Raw genomic sequence first — 24,005 nt, forward strand, 5'->3', positions numbered from 1 at the left:
TAGGGTAGTCAATCCCTGCCCAGCTGTATTCAATTTTCCTGAAAGCCAACAGGAGCCCTTGTGTTTGTATCGCTAAAGAATAAAAAGTAATTAATTTGAGGGTATTGTAGCCATGAGTCCCAGATTTGTGAAAAACCTTTAGTGGAGTCATGGACTGAAGCTGAATGTCTGTCTTCATTGTGTCCCTCACCTTGCGTAGCATTGAGTCTACTATGACTGTTGTGGGATTTCCCCAGGGTTCTGCTATGGTTAACCAATAACCATATCCAGGGGTCTACTGGGGTGTCAATGTGTTAGAGCATGGACATTATCTGTGATATCAGCAGCCACAGTGGTGTGATATTTGGACATTCCCATCATTAGTGAACGTATGTACCTCGCTGTCCACCTCACTGGAAACAGAGAAGTCAATGCCCTATTCAAAACAATCAACTGATGGTAAGATAATACCAAAACAGGGTTTTATAGGCTTGTTCCTTGTGTTTGACACAAAAGGGAGATAGAAGCTGTAGCATCCCATAGTAATGTAGAGACACATAAACCGTATATATGAATGATATAAAGCCTCAATATAAGTGTCCAATATAATCTTTGTGAATGAGTTGTGGTGAAGACAATTTAAATATATACATCTAACACAAGTTTTGTGTATGGGTTGCTGTTCCCTACAGCTTCAGTCTATGTGAGTGATATAATTGGTGTGTGAAGTGCTCTGAAAACAAGGTCAGCATAACTATGTGGTTGTTTTGAACTCCTAAGTACAATTGAATATATTCAGCAATTCTGCTTATGTATGTGTGTTGCCACAATGTATCCTGTGCCACTGGTTACAAACTTAATTGTTGTCTTGCCTATTACATATTACCTACTTATATCTAGTCATGCTGATTCTCAGTTTAGGCATGATTTGTACTATTTACAATATATTTTATCTTTGAATGCATGCCCTGATGTTGTTGGCCTAAATGAAATAGTTGCCACAATTACTATGGCTCATCCTGATATTCTTTCACTGCTGTCTGAATGATGTGCTCCTTCTTGCATTTGCTTAGTAATATTAGTGTTCTTGGTTTCTACTTCTCCTGTAATTTATCATTACTGTGTCAAACAATCTATTTACAGTGTGAAAGGCAGATGTGAGTCTGACATTTGCGATATGTAGTCATTGCTGCAGGGTTTTCATAACACATGCTCCAATTTCACGAATAGGCTCTGCCAATCCAAGCAGATATTGCTTTGTGTTTCATGTAGCTACAGGTAAGTAATTCACAAGGCAAGATGAAGCCGTGAGAATTGTCTTTAATAAATACATACTTCCAGAGAACAGTGGGATTTTTCCGCTAATTTCTCTTCCCCGTTTAAAAGCAGGGTATGACTTTTCATTTAGCAGTGTATGGAATTTCAAGGCTCTCTAGTCTGGTGTCTGTAAGTCATACTTTTGACAACGTTCTGATTTGAAAGTGCCATCCATTGACTATTTTCTCTATATCAGAGAAGGACTTCTGGTTTTGCCAAAATGTGTTTATAATTCCCAGACCATTTCATTGTGTTTTAAGGAGGTTCTCCTCTAATTGAAGATTATGTTAGCTTTAGTGTACTAATAATCTTAATTTTAGTAATGACAGGAGGCGAATATTTGCATATCTTTCTTTACTGAAAACTCCAGCAGCATAGTAACAGTAACAACCAATGAGAAAAAAAGATATGCTGCCCATAAAAGGGACTGTCTATGACATCATTTCCTCTTTCTTTGAGGCGAAAAGAATAACAGTAAACATATAAACAGATCAAGTTAACAATTCAATAACATGGTAGTAAGATGAACTTTGGAAGATCCATGATATGGCTGCGTTGAAGGTGGTTCTTTATCCCGCAGTAGAGATTTTCACGCTGAAAGGAAAAGAAAAAAGTGAAAGGTTTCTGGCGTGGCAGTATGTCCGCATATCAAAACATTAATCTGAACACTAATGACTATTAGTTTGGCTAGTCTACAGTTAGATATAGTACTGTATAATACAACGTGAGACAATATGACAAAAACCCGCCATCTATTTGATGAAATCTGATAGGTTATACAATTCATACATGGTTAAGAAATAGCGTCTAGATCAGAAAAACATATATCGACAACCGTCAGTATGCTTACCTGAGCACTAATACTTGCTCCCGTCAGATCCGAGAATAACCTGGGTGGGATACTATAGGGTGGGAAATATTCGCCTCCTGTCATTACTAAAATTAAGATTATTAGTACACTAAAGCTAACATAATCTTCAATTTTACCACATGACAGGAGGCTTCATATTTGCATTTTTAAAGCTTAGAATTAATTAGTGTGAAGGAAGCATGAGATGTATGACGGAAGTAGAACGTCCTGAAAGTACTTTCTCGTGACCAGTCTGCGCAGCGCATGATGTCGGTTAGGGAGGCGCCCGCCGTGAAGGCTTGGGATGCAGCCGCCCCTCTGACCGAGTGTGCGCCGAAATGAGCATCAACTCCTGCCAGCGATAGTAGCCAGCGAACCCATCTAGCCAGTGTGGTCGAAGACACCGGTCCGTGAGGTCTTACGTAGGAAATCAACAGTTGGCCCTTCGAATTGTTTCGAAGGGGGGCAGTGCTTTCCGTATATCTCATCAGCGTCCTAACGACGCATAGTTTGGGATCTGATCCGAAGTACGGATATGATACAGAGGTGGAGTCCGATTTCGTCCGTCTTGTGATGGAGAAGGTAACTCCTTCTGGAGTGAGGGAGAAACCGTCCACGTCGAATGCTCTAACGTCTGACACTCGTCGAAACGAGACGAGGCATAGCAACAGGGTCAGCTTGGCTGAAAGTTGCTTCGGTGACAGATAAGGGTTGTCTGGCCAAGCCCTAAGGAAATACAGCACCACGTTCACCTGCCAGAGATTAGAGTATTTGGGCGCTGGTGGTCTCTTTAGTTTAGCGCCCCGTAGTAATCGGCATATTAGTGGATCCTGACCCACTGGTCTGCCTTGTACCGGGACGTGTGCCACTGATATGGCTGATCTGATCACGTTGAGGGATCAGTAGGATCGCCCTAGCGTGAATAGATGGGCTAGGTAGTTAAGGATCAGCGTGATAGGGGCATTAAAGGGATCGGAGTCCCGTTCCATACACCAATCACTCCAGGCTGCCCAAGCGGATATATAGCACTTCCTGGTGCCTGGAGCCCATGAGTCCCATATGAGGTCTTTAGTCGATTGTGATAGGCCGTGAACCGCCCAGGAACCCCTGAAATCGTCCAGGCCACCAGTTCTAGTTGTCCGTCCAGGATGAGGGGGTGTGGTTCTCCCCGAGGCCCTGTCAGAAGTAGTGGGAAGACAGGGAGTAGTAGGGGGTGTCCGTGGGACATCTCCAGGAGATCTGGGAACCACGGTTGGCTCTGCCAAAGGGGGGTTACCAGTATGAGAGAGATCCTGTGGGTGCGTACGTATCGTATTACTCGAGGTATCATGGAGAATGGTGGGAAGGCGTAGGCTCCTAGGGTGGGCCAGTCCTGTAAGAATGCGTCTGCAGCTTCGCCCTTCGGGTCTGGAAGCCAACTGTAGTATCTCGGTAGTTGATGATTGGTCCTGGAGGCAAATAAGTCTATTGTTAGCGGGCATGTCCCCCGCCGTAACTCTTGGAATATCTCCCTGTTGAGTTTCCAATCGCTGGTGTCTCGCCAGTGGCGTGAGAACCAATCCGCCGTCAGGTTGGAGATTCCAATAGGTATTCCGCCTGTAGTGTGATGTTCCATCGCAGGCAGAAGCTGTAGATGTCCTTCGTGGCTTCTGTCAATGCTCGAGACTTCGCTCCTCCCAGGTGATTGATATATTGCACCGCAGAGATGTTGTCCATGCGGAGCAGGATACAGCAATTCGACTTGTCCTTGGCCAGGCTGCGGATGGCGAAGGATCCTGCAATCAGTTCCAGACAGTTGATATGAAGGTTGGTCTCCTCCTCTTGCCATGGGCCTCCCGTGGAGGCGTCTGTGCAGTGAGCGCCCCATCCCCACAAGCTGGCGTCCGATTCCACGATGAAATCCGGGGATGAGCCGAAGATCGCCTTGCCATTCCAGGCTTGTATGTGCATTAACCACCACCGAAGTTCCGTTCTTACTTCCGACGACAACGGGATCCAGTGGTCGTATGAGTGTCCGGTGCGGAGGTATGCCGCTTTCAGTCGTTGCATGGCCCTGTAGTGTAGCGGGCCTGGGAAAATCGCCTGTATGGAGGAAGAGAGGAGCCCCACAATCCGGGCGAGCATCCTGAGTGGTAGTGTGTCCATCCTCAGAACCCGTCTGATCTCTTTCCTTATTGAGGCTATCTTTGCTGAGGGGAGGCGTAGGACACAGTCTTTCGAGTCTATGTCGAAGCCGAGGAATTGAACTGACTGGGAAGGAGAGAGCGCCGATTTTTGTCTGTTCACTATGAAACCTAAAGATTCCAGTAAGTGAACGACAAATTTCGTCTGCAATCGTAGTCTGGAGGCCGATTCGCAGAAAATTAGCAAATCGTCCAGATATACGAGACATCGTATGCCTAGGGTTCGAATGTGAGCCATCACCGGTCTCAGGAGCTTCGTGAAGCACCACGGGGCCGAGCTGAGACCGAATGGCAGACATGTGAACTGGCACGTCCGTCCTCTCCACAGGAAGCGGAGGAAACGTCGGTAGTGTACGTCTACTGGCACGGACAGGTACACGTCTGAGGTCCAGACGTGAGGAGGTCCTGTAGCAGATGGATTCCCTCCATCTTGAAGTGCCTGTATACTACAAATGAGTTTAGTTGCCGGAGGTTGATAACCGGTCTGTAGTCGCCTGTTTTCTTTTTGACCAGGAAGATGTTGCTTATGAAGCCTCCATCTTCCGGTGCGTATTGTACTGCGCCTTTCCTGAAGAGTGTGTGGATCTCCTCGTCTACCAAGTGTTCTTGTTCCTTTGACATGTGGATCGGAGGAGGGGTTCCGATTTGAATGGGGTCTTCGAAGAAGTCTATGACGAAGCCTCGTACTGTCTGTAGTACCCAGGGGTCCCTGGTAATCAACTCCCAGTTCTGAAAGAAAAGGGACAGGCTGCCTGCAATAAAATGCGAAACATTTTGGGGTGTATGTGAACTCACCAGTGGAGAAACGGCCGCGTCCTCGGCCTCGAAATCCTCTAGACCTCCCAGTTCCTCGGGACGCATAGGGTCTCTGCGTCGTGAATGGGAAGAAACTTTGGGATTGTGCGAATGGTCTGGAACCGGAGGACCAAAATCGGCTGGTGGCACGGTTCCGCTGCCGACCAGCCCTTCCAAAAACACCTCTTGCAGCTGGTGTATGAAAAACCTGTTTGAGTGAAGTTTGGGCCTTATTCAACGTGGTGAATAGGTTTACATGTTTCTTCAACTCTGCGATGAAGGCGTCGCCAAACAGTTGTCCTTGGGCTTTCGGCCCAAATTCCTTCGCTCCGAGATCCAGGAGCTTGCTATCGATGCGGATTAAAGCCGATTTGCGTCTTTCTGTGCATAATGCGGCGTTAGCGTTGCCCAGTAGGCAGACCGATCTCTGAGCCCATTCCCGTATGATATGGGGATCTAGTTTGGAGCCCTGGCTGAGGGCTAGGTCTGCGAAATAGAGTATTTTGGCAATGGGGCCGAGTAAGTCCAGTAGTTTATCCTGTGCTGCCTTCATGCCTTTTTCCACCCCTTTACGGGGATCCCGGCCCGATCGGGACATGAAGACCGTCATCGTATTGTCGAATTCAGGTGTAAGTGCCACCTTATCGGGTAATAGAGGTCTGGGGCATTCGGCCCGGAGGCGTGCTCGCACTTCTCTTTCCAGCGGTTTGCGCAGCCAGAAGTGTATGAAACTGGTCAGGTGTTCTGGGAGGTTCCATTCGGAGGACCGCGGGTGTCGGATGGTATGCGGGTCAAAGAGTGGATTCCCTTGGTCATCTATGAACACACCATCTCCGGTCGTATCGGTGAGGGAATTGTCATCCCTGACTCAGTCGGTGGCATCCAGGAAAGTCTCTTTAACGTATCTCGAGGAGGTGGGAGGTAGGTCTTGCCACTCCTCTTCTTCGGAGATTGAGTCATCCCCTTGCCACTCGATCACGACTAGTGTGCGTGGTACGTATGATTCCTCCTCGTCGGAGGATTGAAGCGGTTGGGCTGCGGGCAGTTGACGGCCCGTGTTCTTGCTCCGTTTAACGGGTATTTTGTTCTTAGTCTTAGTGGACGGGGGGCTCGAAGCCTTGCGATGTCGCTTCGTCTTGGGTATCTCCGAGCCTGAAGTTTCCATCCGTTCTGGGGGACTCATGTCGCCCTGACTTAGGGGTCTAGCCTTCAAGAGGGCTTTTTCCACGGATGCCGCCAGGGGTGTATCCTGGTTTTGTGCTGCCCTAGGCAGGACAAAACTCAGGCGCCCCCCTCACCCCCACCCCCCCCCCCCGCCACCCCCACCCAACCCTTCCCCCGCCTTCTAAATACACACACACTGACAGATACGCATCCATTAGCTAACTGTTAGCTAATGGATGCGTATCTGTCAGTGTGTGTGTGTGAGTGTATGAGTGTGTCTGTTAGTGAGTGTGAGTGTGTCTGTTAGTGAGTGTGTCTGTTAGCTGCTAACAGACACACTCACACACTCACACACACTGACATACACACACTAACAGACACACTCTCACACACACACACTAACAGACACACTCACACTCACTAACAGACACACACTAACAGACACACTCACACTCACTAACAGACACACACTAACAGACACACTCACACACACTAACAGACACACACTAACAGACACACTCACACACACTAACAGACACACTCACACACACTAACAGACACACACACACACACACACTAACAGACACACTCACACACTAACAGACACACACAGTCAGACACACACACACACACACACACACACTAACAGACACACTCACACACTAACAGACACACACAGTCAGACACACACACACACACACTAACAGACACACTCACACACTAACAGACACACACAGTCAGACACACACACACACACACACACTAACAGACACACTCACTCACATTAACTCATTTTTTTTTTTTTTAATTTACAGCCTCCTTACCTTTGGGAATGCTGGGGGGGTTCTCCCTCTCCCTGGGGTCTAGTGGGGCTGCCGGTCGGGCTGCTGGGCTGGTTGCTGGCGAGGGAGCACTTCCTCTGAGCTGTCTGCTCAGCTCCCTCGCGCGCCGCAGAGTGAGGCTGGGAGCCGGAATATGACGTCATATTCCGGCACCGCCTCCCAGCCTCACTCTGCGGCGCGCGAGGGAGCTGAGCAGACAGCTCAGAGGAAGTGCTCCCTCGCCAGCCGCCTGCCCGCCCGCCCGCCCAGCAGCCACCAGCCCAGGGTGTCTGTTAGCCGCAAGGCTAACAAGGCATTTGCCCTGGGCGTTTGGGGGCGGCTTTTTTTGCCGCCCCCTGGAAAATGCCGCCCAAGGCAAATGCCTTGTTTGCCTCGCGGCAAATACACCCCTGGATGCCGCTACTGCAGCATTAATCATGGCTTGAAAATCCTGGCTGGATTGTGTATCCTCCATGATGTTTAGATTGATTCTCGTTCTGTTGGGCGATAATCAAAAAAATCAGTGGAGGTAATGGAGAAGAGTCAGTACATGTAGTGACAGACTCTAGGTACAACTGGGGGGGCCGCCCAGTTTTTGTGAAATGTTTAGAGAGGCGTATGTGTATGGGCTGTCGCCTGATAAAAGGCCGCCTTCAGTATGAGCTCAGTGGTGGTGTATAGGTGGGTTCGCCACAGTTGTACACCAGAGCTGTATGCACGTTATGTAAATAATCAGGGCTGGATGCCAGTGCAGTTAATTCCATGTGCATATATTCGGGGTTTACCCCGGGTGGTGTGCCGTGGCAATCAGAGGACACCCACATCAGATAATGGTCAGTGACCTTGCATGCGTATCTGGGGGGTCACCCCAGGTGGCGTGCCATGGAAAAAAGCCCAGAGGACACCCACATAAATATGTACAGTCAAGTACAATGATATAATATGACCCTTGGTGGGTGCTATAAAGTAATATACCCTTGGAGGGGTAATTGGTACAATGTGACCCTGTGCAGGGTATAGGAGTATATGCCTCTTATATAGTATGGTATTAGCATGCAATCTGTATATATCTCGTAGGTGGTATGCTATTAGGTGAAGTCCTGACATCCATCCATAACATAGGTGAAAATTCCAAACTTTATTTCAAATGTGTAGTAGTGGTAGATACTAGGAGGGTCCCTTAAGGGTTGCGTGAGATAGAGAGAGCGGCGATCGGGTGATTCACGATCGGCTATACTGAAGAGGGAGACGGCCGCCGAGGATCTCGCGATTTGCGAGATCCAAGATGGCCGCCGGCCGCGTGTACCGCCGACCGCGCTGAAATTGCTTGCGGTCGCGGCAGGGAGACGCGGCGATAGAGAGCGAGAGAAAAACCTAATAAAACCTTACCCGGTCTCCCCTACCCGTCCCCACACAAATTCCCAAACACATGTAGAATCGGTCCGCGTGGCGAGCGCAGCACGGGCAGCCGTGCCGCCCGCGGACCGTCAGACACTGTGAGGAGAAAGCTTCAAAGTAAAAATAGCAATAAAAGAGTATTACAAGGTTAAAACATAAGGGGAAAAAAGGGGAAAATAAGGGGACAGAAGGAGAGTCGGGAGTGAAAAGGTTTATGTGAAAAAGTATGACATGAAATTATATAGAATAAAATATACAATGACAGAGAGGTAAAGGGTACTCTGACCTTTGGCTGGAGCAGCAAAGAAAGAGGAAATGATGTCATAGACAGTCCCTTTTATGGGCAGCATATCTTTTTTTCTCATTGGTTGTTACTGTTACTATGCTGCTGGAGTTTTCAGTAAAGAAAGATATGCAAATATGAAGCCTCCTGTCATGTGGTAAAATTAATTTTATTGATCTCAATAGCAAGATAGGGGTCTCATGAGTTTGTCTTGTATTAATCTAGTCTTGTTCCTTTTAAAGGTTGGGTTATCATGGCTTTAATCCCTACCTGGCACAATAACGATCTAAGATTGTCCCTATTTTATAGCTGATATTTGCTGACCATTAGCCATCTCTGATACAATAACTTGTCTGATCAGATATTGTGACAATATCCTATTGATTACGTACCCATAAGTAAATGCTGCAATGTATGAGGAGAAAAAAGGCATTACGCTCCCAGCCATCTACTATGAAAATTGTGAAGCTAGTTACAAAGTTACAATGGGATATATCTATTAAAACCAATTTCAGCGTTCTATTTCCACTTCTTTCTACCGTGAGAGGAGGAGCTAGCCCATAAGTAAACATGGCCATGTAGAATGATCAAGAAAAGAAAATTAGGGTAAATATGAAACAATTTACCTTATTAATGCACATTCTGTTTAATTTAGAGTTTCTTACCTCCTACTCTTAACAATTTGCTACAGTTTGCAGGAGCCTTTTGGATTGGTATTTTTTTTTTATTAACAAACTCAATTTACAGAGCAGGGGATAAAAACGTATTAAAAGAACACTATAGGGTCAGGAACACAAACATGTACCCCTGACCCTATAGTGTTAAAAACACCAACTAGGACCCCTACCCCTCCCTTTCTCCTCCTAAATATAGTAAAAATCTTGAAATGATCACAGTCTGCTGCTGGTTCTGCCCCTGATCGACATGATCAGAAGTGATTCTCTGAACCAATCACAATGCTTTCCCATAGGAAAGCATTGGATTGGCTGAGACTGTCGAGGAGGCAGATCAAGCCAAACACAGTCGTGGCCAAGAAGCATCTCCTCAGAGATGCATTGAATCAATGCAGCTCTATGAGGAATGTTCAGTGTCCCCATGCACTGAGAGTGCATGAGGGTGAAAGCACTGCCGCAGGAAGCACCTCTAGCAGTCATCTGAGGAGTGGCCCCTGGAAGTGTCCCTGGGCTGTAATGTAAACAATGCTTGCTGAAGAGAATGATTAGTCACCAGAACAACTGTAGTTTATTGTATTTGTTCTGGTAAGTATATAGTGTGTCTTTAAGTAAGTTAATATCTGGTTGAAAATTATAATAGAGGAGATTCCGCAATATCGATTTTCAATTCCTGAGGGTTGGCTTTCATTTTCAGAGTACCGCCCCTAAATAAAAATAAATGTAAAAAATACACTATTTGCTAAATAAAAACTCCATTGCCCAAAAGCAAAATGATTAAAAATACAAATTTATTAGATGTACCCCCAATGAAAACTTGTATGCAATTATTTTTTCATTGAGATTAAATCTAAAACAGCTTGCAAAACCTGCAGATATCTTGTATGCTGCCTTTGCAACCTCCCCCTCACCCCTACCCCCCCCCCCCCCCGCCCCCCGCCCACCTCTTGAGTTTAGCTCCACTGAGCTAACCAAACCAGGGAGCAACAGGATCTGTTGTCTGCTTGAAAGCCAGGGGGTGTAACAAGGTTTATTTATTTTTTTAAAAAGTGTACATTTTTATTGAAATCTGCACTTTTTGCAAAAAAAATGAAAAATAAATAAAAAAATAGGACACTTCACACCAGGCCAGCTCCTGCACACATTTTTGCAACCTCCTGAAATAATTATATTGGTTGAATCCCTTAAATTATATATTTTTAAAAAGGTATATGTGGATGATATTCAATATCACTATAACTGCTTACAGTGTGGAAAATTTTTTTAGATTTTTGCTTACTATGTGAAAACACTTGATGTACTTTGCAATTTTGCCAAGAAGAACTTTATTGAATAATCTCTGCATGGATACGCAGAACTTGCCTCATAGAGATGCATTGATTCAATGCATCTCTAGGAGATGATGCGGATTGACCATGTTGGAAATGGGCTCTGCCCCCACCCCACCTCTTTGGCTGAGATCATTAAAATTGACAAGTCCAGCCAATCACAATGCTTTCCTATTGGTGCAAAGCCAGCTGGAATACAGGAAGATTTCACTATAGTTAGCAGGGCAAGGGAATGAGAGTTATTATTATTATTATTATTATGTTATTTATATTGCGCCAACAAATTCCACAGCGCAGTTGGACTAGATAGTGATTTTACACTATAGCGTCAGGAGTACATATTTGTCTTCCCGACCCTATAGCGTTCCTTTAAATTACAGTTGAACAAGCAATAATTCTAGGTTTTGTTTTGGTTAAGAAGTTGGACAACCTGCTTTTAATAGGTTCAAAATAAATTTTTATAATTTTCCTGTCAAAACTGCAAAAAACAGAATTGAGAGGCTGGCTAACAGAGGTCTCTCTTGTAAGTGAAGGTAGTAACGGATTCCTAAACTGTGGATTCAAGGACAGTCTTCAGATGGATAAAACAATAAAAAGCAAATAGTCAAGCAGGCACCAAATGAACAAATGATCCTTTAAACATTGTCACAAAAAATCGTGGTTGAATACACATAATACAAGGCAGGTTATTCATACCTTCCAACTTCAACGGAAAGCTATTCGGTTTCATTATATTTATATTCTATTGCAGTCTATAACTTGAAATTAATCAGAATTCAATAATAATCAGGTTTTAGCAAAAAGGTTGATATGGTTATTGCTTTCCTCAGTGAACACACATTTTTGAAAATGGTTAAGTAAGGAAACCATGCTCACTGTACTAATTAAAGTATCAACTCGTGGTTGCATGAGAATGGATTATAATAACTCAAAAATGCTCTACTCAGCACAGACCAAAATCTAAAGGTCAAGAATTATCTCTGAAGGTCAAGAATTACTTTTTATAACATCATAATCCAATTAAAACAATATTAAATAATTATGTAAAATGAGATATGTCATAAGAATAATGTCTTATCTGAACAATAAACTTGCGAAACATGCACAAGCTACATTAATGCTGTTTAATGAACATTATCCTGATTTATCAATTCTGAGTGCTGCTACCCTGCATAGATTAATTCACGTAGCCTATTTACTACAAACCCTCCATTAGCTTTGGATCTACCAACATTAAATTTTAAAATGAGTTATGAAAAATTCCTTTACAACACTGCATCTCTTTGTCCACAATAGGCAGATTAGGCTGCAGAGCACAGACTGTGCAGGAGTTGAGGTACTAGGTGACATATTTGCTAGCGTATAGGTGGCCAAGGAAGAGATACCTTAATCAGTCCCTCCTTAGCCATCTTCCTAATTAAACTCCTAGCGACAATCTACCATGTGCAATTGTCACTACTGCACATGCACAAGTGTACAATATGGGGTTTATGGAGGAGACCGTGGGATCCTCCACAGATTATATTTTGCAATGCGTAAGGTGCAAAACAACTACAAATATTGTAAGAGTGTTGTGTTGGAGCTTTACACTTGTTAAGGTGCAGCTTTTTCTGTTTTTATAATATTTCTTGATATTTGCATTTAGACTTTTAGACAATTTTTACTAGCGCCTATTTTCTACTTGTTTTTGGTGTATATAATGCGTACGGTGCACTAGGCTTCTGTTACTTAACATGCGATTTGATTGCTCTTTGTCAGCTGTTGCTAACCAACAATAACCAATACTGGGCAATTACCTAAGGCAAAAAACCATGCATGGGAGAAAGACATTCCGACAAAGTAAAAATATGTTTACATTTTTTTTTTATATATATATATATATATATATATATATATATATATATATATATATATATATATATATATATATATATATATATATATATATATATATATATATATATATATATATATATATATATATATATATATATATATATATATATATATATATATATATATATATATATGTAACAGTCGAGACTCTGGCACTCAACCCCAAAAAAGTATATATTGTATATGAGTATATTACCAGGGTGCCTCCAGGCCAGTAGATATGAAGGTAGAAACAGGAGCACTCACTTGGATTTTTCAAACGTGTATTAACAGTCTTAACACAAATCTACATCAACGTTTCGACCCTTCAGGTGATAAAGACCCTGAAGGGTCGAAACGTTGATGTAGATTTGTGTTAAGACTGTTAATACACGTTTGAAAAATCCAAGTGAGTGCTCCTGTTTCTACATACATATATAATATACATACATACATACATACATACATACATATATATATATATATATACACACACACACACACACATATACATATACATATATATACACATTTCTATATTATTACTAGAGGGGTTCTCACTAGACTGAATCTAAATGGTCATTATTGATTTTGCTGTAAGCATGTGAAATGTCTTGTTTAACCCTTTAAGTCCGGAGGGCGTACATTTACGTCCTTTTAAAAGCAGCTCTAAACGCCGCAGGACATAAATGTGCGCCCTCCGTTTTTTTTTTACTTACCCAGTCGCCGGCGGTCCCACGCCGGCGATCACGGTTGGGGGGACTCCCAGGGAGCCCCCCCGCGGCAGATCTTCCTCCTCCGGTCCCTCCCGGTCATGTGAGAGTGAGGTCCTTGCGAGGACCTCACAATCACATGGCCGGGATAGCTGGCTGCAGCAATGCCAACAGGGGGACTAACTGTAATGACAGTTGGTCCCCCTGCTGGCTGAAAATAAAATCAAATAAGTTAAATAAGTGTAAAAAAAAATATATATATATACTTAGATCATATATATATATATATATATATATATATGATCTAAGTATATATATATATATATATATATATATACACACACACACACACACACACATATACACACACACACACACATACACTGTCTAGGTGTATTTTAATATTAATATATATATATAATTATATATATATATATCAATATCAAATTACACGTAGACTGATACTGATTAAATATATATATAATTGTTATATATATATATTTTTAAATAATATTAAAAAAATATGTAAATACGTAAAAAAATAAAATAAAAAATATGTAAAAATAAAATATTAAAAAATATATAGATGTGTTTTATTTAGTTCTAACTGTATTGTGATATTAATATATATATATATATTTATATCAAAATACATTTAGAACGAAATAATATATATATCTATATACATAAATATATATGTATATATCACGATATATATACCTATATATAAATAACAATATTTAAAAATATATATATATATATATATATATATACACACATATGTATATATATATACACACACATATATTAATTCTACACATATATTTATGTAATAATTTTACATAATTAGGTATCCTAATTAATTACAATTAGCGGGACCTGCCTGACAACCCATGCCGAAAGTAAAGGGAATTTAATTTGCTAGCACTATATTTAACCCTATAAACTTTCCAAGACACCATAAAACCTGTACATGGGGGGTACGGTTTTACTCGGGAGACTTCGCTGAACACAAATATTAGTGTTTCAAAACAGTAAAATGTATTACAACGATGATATCACCAGTAAACGTGAAGTTTTTTGCATTTTTCACGTACAAACAGCACTTACACGGACGATATTATTGCTGCAATACTTTTTACTGTTTTGAAACACAAATATTTGTGTTCAGCGAAGTCTCCCGAGTACAACAGTACCCCTCATGTACAGGTTTTATAGTGTTTTAAAAAATTACAGCGTCAAATATAAGGCTTGTGTATTTTCACTTTAAAATTCGCCAGATTGCTTACGTTGCCTTTATGACCCTATGGTAGCCCAAGAATGAAAATTACCCCTATGATGGCATACTATTTGCAATAGTAGACAATCCAAGGTATTGCAAATGGGGTATGTCCAGTCTTTTTTAGTAGCCACTTAGTCACAAACACTGGCCAAAATTGGTGTTTTTTGCATTTTTCACACACAAATACTAACGCTAACTTTGGCCAGTGTTTGTGACCAAATGGCTACTAAAAAAGACTGGACATACCCCATTTGCAATACCTTGGGTCGTCTACTATTGCAAATGGTATGCCATTATGGGTGTAAATTTATTTCCTGGGCTACTATACAGTCTCAAAGGCAACGTAACCAATCTGGCGAATTTCAATTTCAAATGTAACACGCTATATTTGACCCTGTAACTTCCCAAAACACCATAAAACCTGTACATAGGGGGTACTGTTTTACACGTGAGACTTTGCTGAATACAAATATGTGTATTTTATTGCAGTAAAAGCAAACAGTATTATGACATTGACAGTTAAAATGTCATGTAGAACTAAGAAAATAGCTGTCATTATGCAAGTTATATTCCTGAACACATGGGGGGGGGGAGGGGGGGAGAACGGGACTATAAAATACCATTTGTATAGAATAGAATATATAAACAGCAAAAGATTGCACTCTCAGGACTTCCAAAATATTTTAGTAGTCATGAGAGGTCTATCCTTTTGCTGTTTCTATATTATTTGCTGACAAGTACCGGGCTAAGTACACCTGAATAAGTGGAGTGCAAAATTATTTTCTTGTATATGTATGTATAATATATATATATATATATATATATATATATATATATATACTTAAAAAACAGAAAATTATGTTTAACATTTTCTGCTGCTTTTTCCTTATAGTGAGAAAAAATATTATGCCATCTCTATACAGCACAAAATACACTACCATAAGCTAATCATTTCTGCATGGTCACATTTTTCCCTTCACTGTTACATTCACATCTGAAAGAGCATTAGAAGGAAGACTGGGGGTGAGCCATTACCCAGCAGTGGATGGAACATATTTAATTGAGCAGTGAAGTATAAACATTGCCCTTGGTAACCGTATTATTTTACATCACCCTCACAGTACTCAGAGCTGTAAATTTGTTGTGAACAGCACACTAAGATCTCTTGGCCAAATACATTTCACTGTAACTTGGCATGGATGATTAACACCATGGTTAATTGCCCAAATAAAAAAAATAAAACATTTTAAAAATATATTTAGTAATAAACTAAATTGTATTTTTTACTTATTAAAAAAAATGAAATTTAAATAAATATAAAAAAGAAAAACAAACACTTCATAAACTTGATAATATAAAATGTATTTACAACAAGAAAGATATCACAATAAAAACACAACATTTCTGACAGACATCAATGCTCAGAAAATTTACATTTACTGTATATACTCGAGTATAAGCCGACCCGAATATAAGCCGAGGCCCCTAATTTTACCCCAAAAAACTGGGAAAACGTATTGACTCGAGTATAAGACTAGGGTGGGAAAAGCAGCAGCTACTGGTAAATTTCTAAATAAAATTAGATCCTAAAAAAATGATACTAATTGAATATTTATTTACAGTGTGTGTATATAATGAGTGCAGTGTGTGTGTGTGTGTGTGTGTGTGTGTGTGTGTGTGTTGCAGAGCCTTGGTGGGGGGTGGGCATTTTTATTATTATTTTATTTTTAATTATTTTAATATTTTTTTATTATTATTTTAAAAATATTATTTTATTTTTATTTTTATTTTTTTCGTCCCCCCTCCCTGCTTGATACATGGCAGGGAGGGGGGCTCTCACTCCCTGGTGGTCCAGTGGCATTGGCAGTTCAGTGGAGGGGGGCTGGCAAAGAGCGCTTACCTCTCCTGCAGCTCCTGTCAGCTCCCTCCTCCTCCGCGCCGGTCCGGTCAGCTCCCTCTGCAAGTCCCAGTGTAAGTCTCGCAAGAGCCGCGGGGTCATAGCGCGGCTCTCGCGAGACTTACACTGTGAGCTGACAGAGGTGCTGACCGGACCGGCGCGGAGGAGGGAGCTGACAGGAGCTGCAGGAGAGGTAAGTGCTCTCTGCCAGCCCCCAGCCTGTACTATGGCAATGTAAATTGCCATAATACAGACATTGACTCGAGTATAAGTCGAGTTGGGGTTTTTCAGCACAAAAAATGTGCCGAAAAACTCGACTTATACTTGGGTATATACGGTAAGCAGGTTTTGAACTGCACCAATGTATAATAACGCACAAACCATCGGTGTTCCAGTGATCCTGAGGTGGCCTGCCTCTGTATAAGTCCAATAAAGAAAATTAAAGGGATGCGGGACCCAAGATGGATGAAATTGCATACTAATTGAAGTGAAGTACAAAGATAAACAGATGTGGTCTTTGTCAAATGACACATTGTTTGTCCGAAACATTATCTTTGTACCTCACTTCAATTAAAGTCTGCAATTTCTGGAGTGCCCGGATCCACTTTTTTCTCTTTATTAGATCTCGATGGCCTAAAAAGGGCCAATTTTAGTTACATGTGAGAAAAATTTAATTTTATAGAGATAAGGACCAGAGTAAAAAGGTTCATAATATTTTGTTGTAAAAACACAGGGGCTTTATACAGTAAACATTGTATTGTAGTTAATTAGAAGTGCAAACTAGAAAATGTAGGCTGAAATAAACTTGATTCAAAAGAATCAATGGTCAGAGACCAGTTTTGATATTGTGGGTCTCATCGGCATAGTGTGGTTCAAGATCAAAAATGCATTACATAGCTGGTTTCTGGGCACTGATCCTTTTAGTTTAAAATAAGTCTGAAATAAAATGCCTGACTGTGTGTAGGTCAAGATGAGAACTCTGGGATAGTTGTGGAAACTGAATTTCTGTCAAAGTCCACATTGATATAGGCAGATGATGCATAACAGTAATATTTGTATTTGCGCTGTGGGTAGATTTATGGGGGGTGTGTGTGTGTGTGTGTGTGTGTGTATTCTCAGCAAGTAGCTGGGCTGTGTTTTTAAGTAGCAGCTACTTTGCGTTTATCATAACTTTTCCTCAAACATGGAATGTCTATTTCAACTCTTCTCTTAAAAAGGGGATCAGGAAATGTTAATATACTTTTTGTTATTCTTTTTCTCTGACAGAACAAATTAACATTGTACACAAAAAGTAAAGGAATGTTAATCCAAACTAAGAGGATAGCTTACATCCTGCGACATCAAATTCCAGTCTATTCCATTAAATAGTTGTATTGCTAATACCTAAAACGGATTTCCATGTTCAGTACATCTACTTTACAATTTGCTGAAAGGGACTCCATAGGCACCCAAATCACTTAATGACTAGTGACTGTCATGGCGGTGGACACCTACATAGGTAGAGGGGTCACTATAGTGTTAGGAATACAAAGACTTATTAGAAAGTTCTAGTCTTACTTTAAATTGAACTCCTTTCAATCTGGGTCATTTCTAAAAACAAATACAGAAATAGTCCATTAAAATGCTAATCCTGTGTAATTAGGTAAGGCAGCCCATGATTGAAGTTGAAGAAATCTGGCCAAAGTCGTGTGAACTGTATTTCGTAAAAAAATGAATCTCCAAAACTATGGTTTACAGTATGATCAGTAATTAATTTTTACACCAAACTGCATCTGTGTTACTGAAAACTAAACATTACAACTTTTATAAATTGAAATTTTCTAGGTCTAGACCCCAAAAAACATGCTTATTCTGCTCTTCTAGATGGCAACAATACGTGGAATCAGTTCAAATATTTTTTTTCACAAATTAATTTTTCTATTAGTTTATGATACTGAAAACGATCATCATGGAGTTCGGTTTGAGCACATGAGATTTAAGGCGTAAAACTCAACAAGTCAAAAGGTGGGATTTACATGATTAGAACAGAATCTGATTTCAGAGGATGAAGATTCAGCTTCCCCTCATCAGAAAACATTACTGACTGCAACTGAATAGAGAATTTATTATTTTTTTTTTTCATGTTTAATATTTTACTTTTATTATTATTAAAAAAAAAGACAAAACACAATACATCGCACTGGACATAAACACATTAAATATTACATTATTCAGATATTATTAATATCCCTAACATGACTCTCTAAATCCTTCTCTTTTCCCGTCCCCTTTTTTTCCTCTTTTTTTTTCCCTTTTCCTTTTTCATCTCATAATATAACAACAACAGTGTTCCCAACAAAGAGAGCGAGGGAGGCTGGGATGAGTTTCTAATGATCTTTCAAGTTCCTTTAGACATTAAGATACTTTTAAAACCAGTGTAAGTAGGGTTATTTCATTCCTATTTCACCAAGTACGTTTAATACAAGCTTTAAACTTTCTGTATCATGCCGAGCCATTCTTTCATTCTGTTTGGATCTTTAACAATACCGATCACCATTTTTATCTGGTAAAATCGCTTGTATTTTAACTTCCTCTCATGCTGGAACTTCAATAGTTTTCCATTTTCTAGCAATTAATATTTTAGCTGCTAGCAGGATATGTATTACCAATGCAGCATATTGGCCAAAATTTTGGTTTATATATATTTGCAGTAAAAAGATATCTTGCTTTGTATCAAACTTAATTGTAGTCAGTAATTTAATTTTTAATGCAATCATTGACCAATACCATTTAATTGATCCACACTCCCACCAGATATGCATCATTCCTGCTTTTTGAACGCCACAGCGCCAACATTTATCGGAGGCATCTATATACATTTTAGCTAGCCTGTGAACAGGTTTAACACCTTCTTCAAATCCTCATAGCCTATATTATTACATAGCTCCTTTTCCCATTTATTTATTACTTGGCATATAATTGTTTCCGGATCTTTTTCAATTAGGTTAAAGCATTTTGAAACCAGTTTTTTAATAGTATTTTGGTTTTTTAATAATTGTTCAAGTATTGATTGTTTACCAGAGTAGTCTTTGGGTAAATGTTCTTTGAGATAACCCTTTATTCTCATGTAGATAAATATCTCTTTACTTTGCAACTGCTACTCCTCTACTAGAGCATTAAAATCTTTTACTTTACCATGTTCTACTATATTATAAAAAAATTTAATCCCCAATTTGATCCAACTCTGTATGTTTAAATCTGCGATATTATTTTGCAGATGTCTTAGGTCAAGACTGGTAATAAGTTTATCTTGTAGATCCAAATCTTTCCTTAGTTTATTCCATATAGGTATAATATTATTTAAAATCAAACCCTTAGAAGTATATATCTGAAGGTATTTATATTTATTATCTGTCTTCCAAAAGAGGGAACTTAGATCTTCATTTATTTCATCTTTAAGTAAACTCTGCTCCACTTTATACCAGAATTGATCTTTGGCTAAGTCAGATTTGGTAATTATTGGTTGAGCTATATTACATGCTCTCCACGTTTGATATAGCTGTGGAATTCCCACAGTCCTCCTGATTTTATTTTTACAATTGAATGATTACGACTTAATCTTGGGCGTTTCCCACCCTATATAAATTGGTTAAAAATTGATTGTGCTAAAGAGAGACAGCTTTCTGCACAATACAGAGGCATCATGCGGAAGAGATAGACCCATTTTGGGTCTATATAGAATTTTATCATATTTATTCTCCCCCACCAAGATGCCTCTATTTCCTTCAATTTTTTCAAGATTTTTCCCGTATCTTTCAATAGTTTCAAAAAATGTTGTTCTATCATTCTATTTGGCTCGTTGGTAATCTCTATACCCAGTACTTCTATGGAGTTCTTTCTACAATCAAATCAGAATTTGTCAAATAAATTGCACTTGGTACTTAATGTAAGATTAAACTGGAGTACAACTGACTTATTTAAATTTAATTTGTATCCTGAATATATTGAGAATTCCCTTATAATATCCATGACTTTTTCCATGGATACCAAGGGGTCCGTCAACGTGAGTACCACGTCATCTGCGTACATTGTAAGCTTTAGTGATTCTCCCTCAAGCTCTACTCCTTTTATAGATTCATTATCTCTGATTTTATGTGCTAGGTGTTCAAGGCTTATCAGATATAAAAGTGGGGATAAAGGACACCTCTGCCTTGTTCCGTTTGTTAACTGAAACCAATCCGAGAAGAAGCCACTCCCTACGACTCTGGCTGTTGGGGCTGTGTATAAGGCCATAATAGCCCTGAAAATATTGCTGTGGATTCCAAAACTATATAATGCATTCTCCAAAAAATCCCACCTTAACCTGTCAAACGCCTTTTCGGCATCTAATGACAGGGCAAGGAGGGGTAAATGTATTTTAATTGCTAAGTCTGCAACATCTATCAATCTTCTGATATTATAAATTGGGTATCTACTAGCTATAAACCCCACTTGATCTTGATGAATAATTGTTGGTATTATATTAGAAATCGTATCTGCTAATATAGAGCAGTATATTTTGATATCACAATTTAACAGTGAAATAGGTCTATAATTTGTTACTAGTTCCGGGTTTTTATCAGGCTTTGGAATAGGGACTATATGAGCTTTTAAAATTTCTCTGGGGATATTTCCATGTATCATAAAGTAATTGAACAATTTAGTAAGCGGGTCTATGATATTTCCCTTAAAAATTCTGTAGAAACAGTTACTGAACCCATCCAGTCCAGGCGCCTTCTTTGCTTTTAATTTTTTGAAGACACTTTCTACTTCACTTTGTAAAATAGGTTCATTTAGTAATGTCAATTGGGCCTCCGTTATACTTGGAATTTTAAGTTGAGAGAAAAAAATCAGAAATCTTATAAGTACCATTTCTCTCTGGTAGATTATATAAGCCTGCATAGTATTTCTGAAAGGCATTTCCGATCTTTTCTGGTGACAGGATTATTTCTTCGCTTATTTTTATTTTAGAGATAATTTTTCATTTTTTCCTTTTTTAATCTATTTGTTAATAGTTTGTCCGCCTTATTTCCTTTATACCAAGTTATTTTTAAACGATCTAAGGCTAGATAAGATGTATTAATCAAGATATTATTAATTGTCTCTCTTATATCTTTTAGTTCTTCACTCCTTTAAATCGAAGGACTGTTCTTATTCTGTTTTTCCAACCTATCATATTCAATATATAGCGGTTATACATTGTGATTTTTTTTTTTATTTTTTTCCTCTGAACCCAATTTTATGAAACTTCCCCTGATTGTGCATTTAAACCCACACCAAAGCGTTTACAAATGATATCTCTGGATTTTTATTTTCTCTAAAGTAATCTTCTATAGCTTTTTGTATTATTTCCACATTTTGATTTTTTTTTTGTGTAAATATCAATTCAATCTCCAATTAGATCTAGTTTTGACCAATTCATCTTTGATAACCAAAATTAATGCATTATGGTCTGACCATGGAATATTGGTAATTAAAATCTTCTTAACCATTCTAGCAGTATTTATTTCTGTCAATATGTAATCTATTCTTGAATAGACTTGATGTGGATAGGAAAAACACGTATAGTCCTTTTCCATAGGATGCCATATACGCCATATACCCATAAGGCCTACTTTTTTGATAATCTCGTTAAATATATCCATTATTCTCTTTATTATTTAGTTTATTTCTATCCATAATAGGGTCCAATAAACAGTTGAAATCTCCCAGATATATTATTTTACCTTGTTTAATTTTATCGACTTTATCCACAAGTTTATTCAAGAATCTTATGGGGGCTTTATTTGGTGCATATAAGAAAATTTTTTATTATTATTTTTTTTATTTTTTTTTAGGGAATGTAGGGGCACATGAAAATTCTATGCCTACAGGCCCCTTATATATAAATCAATCCTTGGTTATGGAAGAAATAAACAACCTTTTGTGCAGCGAAACCCAAATGTTGCCCAGAAATAAAAGCCTTCATAATTCCGAACTTGTCTTTACAATCTATATTACAAAATGTAAATTGGAATATCCTCCATTTCTAGCTGATAGAGATTTGTGAATGGTTTAATTTAAACGATTTTTTTTTAACATATATTACTATGTATTATGTCCTTACTACTTATAAGTGAAAACTATTTTCCCCTCATGAATCTTAAGCTAAAGAATAGTAGGTCTTTATTTTTCTTTAACGACACAAACATTTTCGTATACAGAATGTTTGGAAAAATTACTTAAATAAAAAAAATAAAACATTTAAAAAAAAAAAGGAAAAAGGAAATTGTCACCCTTTTATGGTCATACAAAGTTTTCAACTACTGACACTAGATATTCCCAAACGTGCATGTATGTTTTCTGCAAGTTTCCTATATATAAATAAAAAAAAAAGAATAAAAAAAAAAGAAAAAGCCTGCAAATGCTGCAGAACTGCTGTCTGCAGCCTTTTCAACCCTCCCCTTTATCCCTGGAGCAGACATTTTAGCCTGTGCTGGCAGAATGACTAGTCAGAAGCTTCTCATTGAGAATACAACATTACAAGTGGGGAAGGCAGGCCTACTCTGGTACAGTAAGCCTACCACTTCTATTATCGCTGAAAAACTAACAGAAGAAGAAGAAAATCTTCCTGGCTGTCTGATTAACAAATGGGGAGTGGTTTTTAATTTTAAAAAGTGCCACTATCTATTGAAATAAACACTTTTAGAAAAAAAATAATTCACCCTCAAGACCTAGGAGAATAAGATTGTAATACAAAAATTAAAACTGCTGCAGGGCTAACTGCGTTTTCTCGGAATAAGAGGTGAGAAAGGATTTTTTTTTTTTTTTTTTAAAAGGAAAAAGATATGAATCACAAGCTTTATCAGATTTGCAGTCAGTAAATTGAAATATTTAATGATAGAACTTATTTTCCCATCTACAAAACTTTCTCAAGTAAATTAAACTGCAATTTCAATAGAAAATATTAATATTAATATTATTTTTTTTTATACGTTTCAGTTTTAGGCTACAATTGTTTTAATTATTTTTACCTAGGCCCTTCTTCCCCGACAGCATGGCTAATTTTAGGAAGGGTCTTGGTTGTTTCAAACTTTTTCCTTTTAAGAAGTGGCCACTATGCCCTTGGGAACCTTGGAAGCAGCTGACATTTTTTCTAGCATTCCCCTGATCAGCAACCCAGACGATAGTTTCAACCTTGCTTGCTAGGCATTGTCAGCAGTGACGTTTTAGCCGCGAGGCAAACAAGGCATTTGCCTTGGGTGGCATTTTCCTTGCGGCTAACTGACATGCTGGGCTGGCGGGCGTGCGGCGCTGGCGTGCGGGCTGCTGGGCGGCTGGCGAGGGAGCTCTTCCCCTGAGCAGTCTGCTCAGCTCCCTCGCGCGCCGCAGAGTGAGGCTGGGAGCCGGAAGATGACATCATATTCCGGCTCCCAGCCTCACTTTGCAGCC

General features: G+C 39.5%; 1 protein-coding gene across 2 annotated transcripts in view; it reads right to left on the reverse strand.

Moving 5' to 3' along the window:
• Window positions 1–24,005, reverse strand: part of TTC39B (tetratricopeptide repeat domain 39B) — a 175,413-nt gene that overhangs the window by 111,665 nt on the left and 39,743 nt on the right. The window lies entirely within an intron of this gene.

The sequence above is a fragment of the Pelobates fuscus genome, chromosome 5 (assembly GCF_036172605.1).
Source record: "Pelobates fuscus isolate aPelFus1 chromosome 5, aPelFus1.pri, whole genome shotgun sequence".
Lineage (NCBI taxonomy): Eukaryota > Metazoa > Chordata > Amphibia > Anura > Pelobatidae > Pelobates > Pelobates fuscus.